Raw genomic sequence first — 7,981 nt, 5'->3', positions numbered from 1 at the left:
AGAAAACGATTCGAAGGAGAAGCGCTCCCGTGGCCTGCGTGTCGCACGATCGAGAGCGATCGCAAGGCGCGCACATGCGGCGCAATGGAACATTTCCCAATTTGGAAGCATGCTTCTGAAATCATGGTCGTATGCATGCGTGCATGCGTTTCTTGATTTGCAGAATCTTTGTCGTGGCTTCCAGACCACGGGAGATGATCGAGCATGGATGGTGCGCCACCGACCGGCCATCATTTGTCTCCCATTGGCCGCGCGATCAAGTGATGTTGGCAGAATCACATACCGTTTTTACATCGGGGGTTCCCAGGTTGTAAGAGTTCCATTCGGTTTGCAAAGGTGACCATTGCACATTTGGATAGGCTCTCCCCTTCGACTACGATGCCTTCTTTGTAGGCCTGGATATTCACTCACAGAACCTAGCCGGCATCATATCTTGAGATTAACGAAGTTATGATCATAGGTGTCTCGTAGTCGACGGAAGCGTCTTCTTTTACAAATAGATTGTCCTAAAAGCGTCATATTCTACCAGCCCAAGTTATGCTATTGAATTCCTCTAGCAGTCCCGGTATGAGCATTTCATTCCCTTTTTCAAACTCCATTTCTTTTTATATAACAATCCCTGATTAAAGAGAGAACAATATTCATCTTAAAACATTTCTAACAGATTCCTTAGTTCGCACTGATGAACTAATGTCACTCGACTATTATCAACCTAACTGCAATATTTTTCTGTCGCTAAGGATTGCACCAGAGCGAAAAGTCTAAAATAAATATAGAAAAATGCGAGCACCAGTGACAAGTGTAGGTATCATACTCTCTTCATTCAAATGAATAAGACGTGTAAGCATTCAAAAATCCAACTTTGACCACCTAAATTTTACCATTGAACAGTTCTTTGGAATACGAATCCAATGACATAATGTCACATACAATCCACAATTGATTGGTCCAATTCAGTGTCAAAGTTTAATTTTAAAATGTGTGTTTGTCTTATTGATAGGAATAAAGAGAATAATACTTAGTTATCCATATGGTTAGGAAATCCCTAACCATTCATGCTTCGTTTGCATCGCTTAATTCGAGAATTTTTGTTTCTTACCCAGGTAACCGGCGGACAAGAGCAACCAACTTGAGGCCTCACGCTAGTACTGAGTTGACGGGATGATATATACTATTTGGCAGTCACTGTACAACGCTAGCACATCAGGTCGTGGCGCGACTAACTCTCACTTGACGCGAGAAAGTAGCAAGCCTCGCCTCAAGCACATGCGAAAATGGGCCAGCCCAACACAGACCACAGGCCTTCAACGCGTTTCTTTTAATCCGTTTTTTCACATTATTTTCTTTCGTTTTCTCTTTCACTTTTCCTTATATATTTAAATATCCTAAATATATCTATTACAAAAACCAGTTTCCACAAAGTATTTGAAAAATGTTGATCATGCATTTGAAAAATGTAAAATGTATGTAGAAAAGTGTTTCTAATGTATATGGAAATTGTACAATGTGTATGCAAAAAAGTAGAAATCAAAAAATTATGAGAAAATGTTAAATGATGTATTTGAAATCATTCGCATCTTTGATACTGATGCGCTCGTAAACCTGACTTTGAATTAATACAAATGTAATTTTATTTTTTATCTTAGAACAACGGACATATGTTTTATCCTGCAAAAGAAAAGTGTTATTTATATCTCATGATATTTACTACTGTATGTGTTAATGTATCCTATGATTTCCACCCGCAAAAAAGTTTGTATACTATGATTTTGAACCTTCAAGTTCTTGCCCCCCCCCCCCTATCATTATTTTCTGGCTCCGTCCCTGAATGTGAAATAATGTTCTCATAGGTTCAAACATAAGTATTCCCATGAAACAAATTTATGCAACATTCTTAAGAAATACTCAGGTGTTTCCAAGAAAAGTTTGTTAAATTTGTTAAAATATTTATACGTCATTAGAAAATGTCCAATGTGTATTTTCAAAATGTTGACCATGTATTTCAAAAAGTGTTTAAAACCATATATGAAAAGAAACACTCCCTCCATTCCAAAATATAGTGCTTCATCTATTCCCGTGCTTCTACTTTGACCGTAAATTTAACCAACGAGACCGACTGCAAAAGTTATACTAGTGAATTCGTATTCAAAAGAAGTTTTCAATTATATATTTCTTTCTCCCGCTGCAGTCAGTCTCATTGGTTAAATTTGTGGTCAAAGTTGGACCTCGGAAAGCACGGGCGCACTATATTTTGGAATAGAGGGAGTATATATACATCATGTATTTGATAAATGTTCAACATGCATCAAAAAAAAATTCACGTGTACACCAAAAAAAATATCGTGTACTGAAAAATGTAGACGTCTGTTAAAAACCAATGAAAACCGAAAAAAGAAACAAAAGATAAAATCAATGAAAAGCAAAAAAACTAAAGAAAATAAAATAAAAGGAAACAATGAAAACCAAGAAAAAAACTATTAAAACCGGTGAAAATACGAACAAAGAAAATAAAGGAAATAAAAAACAGAGAAACCATCTGAAAAACAAGCAAAACTGAAAAACCGAAGAAAATGAGTGAAGAAACATAGAGAACCAACGAAAAAACAAAAGAAGAAGAAAACCTAGAAAAAAACAAGTCGAAACTAGTACAGTGACCGAACAAAACCACAAGTGTGTGGAATGAAACTTAACGAACGAGAGTGGAGTTTGGAACCCGGGTGCATTGGAGGACCTTGTTTCAACTAGTTACAGATCGTGTTAAAAGTTTTAAAAAAAATCCAAAAAGAATTCTACATGATCATATTGATGTACATTACATATGCGTAAGTTTGGTGATGAAATAGGTAAACATTTGACCTATAGAAAAATAACAAACTTGTGATTTCTAAATAGCGAATAATAAATGCATTCCAAAATTACGATTTTGCCATTTTTTGTGTAACTTACATGGTTACTTATTTCAGCATCAGCATTTGCACATCTGTTATATACATTTGTATGAACATGTTGAATTTATTTTGGACTTTTGAAACTTTAAGATATCATATTGGCACTATTCAAAATATAGGACTTTTTGCATGTTGTACTCTCTTTAAGCAAGATATAGTTTTCAGGTTCGTGCCGCTCCTGCAGAAGCCTCGTGTAGCTCGCTACATGGACCGGGGCCAACACCTACCAGTAACCAACAGCGAGCACATAAGCCTATTGCTGCTAGCTAAATTTATTTTCTCTGATTTCCTCATTTCTCTTCAGTTTTATTTGTTGGTTTCATTTTAATTTTAAAATGTTTATCAATTGAAAAAATGACAAAATCAAGAAATGAATTCAAAAAACATACATCAATTTTATAAAAGCCTCACGAAAATAAACCACGGATATGAAAAAAAACGCTCCGAATGCACAAGGTGAATTCCAAGTAAATTCATGAATTTCTGAAAAGTTAAGAATTCAAAAATATATCACAGACTGAAAATCAAATCGTGAATTTGAAAAATGCTCTTGAGTTGGAAAACACTCACAAGTTTGAAAAATGTTCACGAATAAAAAAGTTGTTCGGAAAATACTCTTCAATTTGAAAACTATTCACGAGTTTAAAAATGTCCACGAGTTTTAACAATGATTATGAATTCAAAAAATGTTCAGATATTCCAGATTATTCATAAAAAACATATTAAAAACGTCAATGAATTCAAAATTTTCATTAATTTCATAAAAGGTTCATGAATATGATTTTTTCACGAAGTCTAAAAATGTTAATGTAATTTGAAAATAGTGAAAAATGTGAAAAAATATAATTTAAAAAGTGGCCATGGATTTGAAGAAAATGTTCACCAATTTGAAAAGCATCCACGAATTTTGTAAAATATTCATCAATTTTTAAAAGTGAAAGTAAAGAAAAATTGAAAAAAAAACAAGCAAAAGGTTGATAAAGCTTGAGAAAACCAGAAAACTAGAAGAAATCCAATATAAAAGGTAGAAATACAGAAGAAATAGTTACAGTAAACAGAAAAACCGGCAGAAAACAAAGAATAGAGATAAAACGAAGAAACTTTCATAAAACCGTCAGACAGGTTGCCCAAGAAGCCCCAACACTCAAGCCCTTCTATTCGTGAAAGCCCTAATGGGCTGGCTCGTGAGAAACATATAATGGACGAGCATTAGGTGTTCCTACAAGCGATATATAGCATTTGGGTTGGGCTGAGTTATTTTTCTTGTCGGTTCTCGGCTCCACATGCTATATATCGCTTGTAGGAACACTAAGTATCTGTAATATCGCTTGTAGGAACGCCCAGCACTTAGTATGACCAAACTAACACACCTCACTTAGGACGCCCAGCACATGTCTCCCAAAAGGTCCAACGATATGACGACTACTAAGCCTATCAGCATTAGGCCCAACACGAAGTCTACCAAAAGGCCCAAATATACGCCCAAACATACTACACTGGTAACACTATGGCAAGGCCTAAACACGCCACGTATTTTACCTCTATATGTTTGCCTCACCTCTGTGGCTTGCACTTGCCATCTTGTCATTGTTAACATTCTCCAAATACTTATTTAACATTTTTAAATGCTTAATTAACACATTTTAAATACACGTTCAACTGTTTTCACACACATTGCACATTTCTTGTATACATTTTTCGTATATAACTTTTTTAAATACATGATTAAAATTAATCAAAACATTATCTAAAGTATTATTTTGTAACATATATGTTTAGAATACTTGAAAGTTTAGACAAAAGTAAAAGTAAGAAACGGAAAAACAAAAACAAAAACATGAAAAGACAAACAGAAACCAAAAAGGAGAGTTGTGGCCTTCATCGCATCTGGCCGGCCCGTCTCGTTGCCGCCTTGACGCTCTGAAATTTAACATTCGAGGTTTCTTTAACATTTGTGAATATGTTTTTCTGGCATTTTCAAACATTTTTTAGAAACAGTAAACAATTCAGAAATTCCGATTATTTTTTGAAAAAACTGAAATGTTTTTTTAGAAATTCCAAAAAATATTAAAAACAAATATATTTAAAATTTATGAAATATTTTAAATAATTTTGAACAACTTTTAAATTCTGAACACTTTTTGAAAATGTGAAGACAATGTAAATTATGAACGTTTATTTAAAATTATGAAAAAATGTGATCGAAACTTCCAAATTCCAACCGTTTAAGAAAACGTTCTTTTAATTCAATATAAGCAATTTATGAAAAAAATAACTTCTTTTGTAATTTTTGATTTTTTTGTAGAAACAATAAAAAGTAAAACGGAAAATAAAAAGGTAAGAAAACCGGAAACCTGGTAAAAGAAAATGACAAGGAATAAATCAAATTAATAACCCTTTTAGAAAGTTTGCAATACCGGTAGAAAACTGTATAGAAGAATAATACGCATGCTGCCTAAATGGGCCGGCCCTGACAATCGATCGCCTTGCTTGCCTCTGCGTTTGGACGACTATTGAACTCAGTGAGCGTCCAATAGAAAGTTCCGGTCGCGCCTTAATCGCCATGATACATTTTTTCTTCTGGTCCATCCAACCGGGCCATAGTATGAACCTAGGCTCAAAAGCCCACATTGTCCATCCAAGAGCAATCATTGCCTTTTCTTTTGAGTAGTCTTCCAAGAGCGTCCCATTTCAGCCCGGGCATTCGGTCTTTTCGGTTTGTTCGGTTCCGTCTTTTCGGTCTTGTAAGAATTCGGTCTTCCATAATTGAAGACCGAAATAATTTCGGTATTTTCGGTTATTCACTATTCGGTCTTCGGTCTTTACTGTTCGGTTCGGTCTTTTCGGTCTTCTAAGAATTCGGTCTTCCATAATTGAAGACCGAAATAATTTCGGTCTTTTCGGTTATTCACTATTCGGTCTTCGGTCTTTACTGTTCGGTCTTCGGTCCTGACCAAATAGACCAAATTAATTGCTACAACTCAGATTCCAGTACCAATACATTTTTACATTTGACCGAAAGTAACAAGATTCATATTTAACGCAAAGTAAGAAGTGTGTTCGGTTGATGCCAAATGCAATATAGAACAAATTTCCAGATTACTACAAGATGACAAAAATAGAACATAATCTTCGGGTTTGGTCTTCGGTCTTCGGTTTTTATGCCCAGGGTGAGTCCCATTGCATCACACTATCTAGCTGACATAAATGTACACTAATACTCGTAAAAAAGTTCTCCAAAGAATAAAAGGTACAAAAACTCTAGAACTATGTGAGGTGTGTTAGTTTCGTCATACTAACTATCTGTAATAAATGTCATTTAAGCGTTCATCCCATGTTCTAACACGATCTAAACCTCTCATTGACTTCTTTTTTAAGGGGAAGGCCTTCATGGCTAGCTTTATTAATCTGAAATAACACTTACATCATCCGCTAAGAAACGAGAAATAAAGTCAGGAGGTGAGTCCAGCCACACATTTGGTGGATCATCACGACCTTGTTGTGCTAGCACATGAGCAACCATATTAGATTCACGATTACAATGCTCTATCAGAACCTTCCCAAAGTCTAGACTAAGAGCTCGACAGTCGTCGAGAATTGGGGCATCTAACATCGCATGCCCGGTGTTGTAGTTTAAAGCTTCAACTACGACCAAGTTATCCATCTGAACTAGGAGAGAATTGCATCTAAGTCTCTGAGCCAATTTGAAGCCTTCGACAAGGGCCGCCGCTTCGACAGAGATAACATCCGCAACATGTTCTAATTTAGCAATGGACGGACCAATAAAAGCACCAGTATTGTCTCTGACAATTGCTCCACATGCACCTGAATGATCTGAATCTGTGAAGGATGCATCAACGTTCAGTGCAAATTGTCCAGCTAGAGGTCCGTGCCGCCGATTCAGGCGTGGTATGCCCGGCGGTTTGCTTGCAGCTCTCACAAAGTTCAAAGCCAAAGCTTGTATTGCAAGTCCGCGTCGATCTAGAGTTAGGGCCTCCTCACCTCTAGTAATCAGCCTCCTTCGCCACCATAAGTACCAACATGCAATGGCCACAAGTTCAGGAATTTCGATCATGTCCATATAAATCATGCAGTGTGCTGGGTCGCACAAAATGCACTCAAGAATCTCTGCTCATGACTTTCCTGGAGTAGCTATTTCAACTATCATCTCACGCACACCCAGTGACTGCCATACCTCATGTGCACGTCCACAGAAAAATAGCATATGGGCCACATCCTCCGCGTGTGTAGAGCAGATTGGGCATTGTCTTGAGTTAGAAATATGTCTGTTTGCAAGAACACAGTAGCATGGGATCGCATTATGGAGGCATCGCCATAAGAAAATATTTACCTTGGCTGGTACCTTCAGGTTCCAAAGTCGCTTCCAGACAGGATGTACTGACAATCCACTAATTCCCGAGGGGTAACCATTACCTGCCGCATGGTATTCCTCCCATTGCCTGTAGTAAGCAGACCGAACATTGAAAATTCCAGATTTCGTCAGATGCCATGCAACAAAATCTTCGGTCTCATGTTTAAATATAGGAATTTGTAAGATTCTTTCAGCGTCAATGTGCCAGAAGTTATCTCGAATAAGTATTTCATCCCACTCTCCTGTTATAAGGATGATGAGTTCGTTCACCGTCATCAACACACAGTTACCACGTACAGTAACTATCTTCCTGGATGAACTGTTTGGGATCCAGCAGTCATCCCAAATATTGATTTTATTACCATCTCCAACTCTCCATATACAACCCTTCTTAAAGGTTTGTATCCCTGCCCAAATACTTTGCCACACATAAGATGAACCCTTTTTCAGCTCACAATTCAACAAATCACCAGATGGATAATATTTTGATCTCAAAACCTTGCCGCAAAGAGAGTCATAATTATCAATTAGCCACCAACACTGCTTAGCTAGCTTAGCCAAGTTAAAACTTTGAATATATCTGAAGCCCATTCCTCCTCTCTTCTTAGGAATACACATTTTTCACCATGCAAACCAATGCATTTTCCGTTGATTCTCACCA

This window comes from Triticum dicoccoides, chromosome 3A, assembly GCF_002162155.2.
Source record: "Triticum dicoccoides isolate Atlit2015 ecotype Zavitan chromosome 3A, WEW_v2.0, whole genome shotgun sequence".
NCBI lineage: Eukaryota > Viridiplantae > Streptophyta > Magnoliopsida > Poales > Poaceae > Triticum > Triticum dicoccoides.
This window is presented reverse-complemented; position numbering follows the sequence as displayed.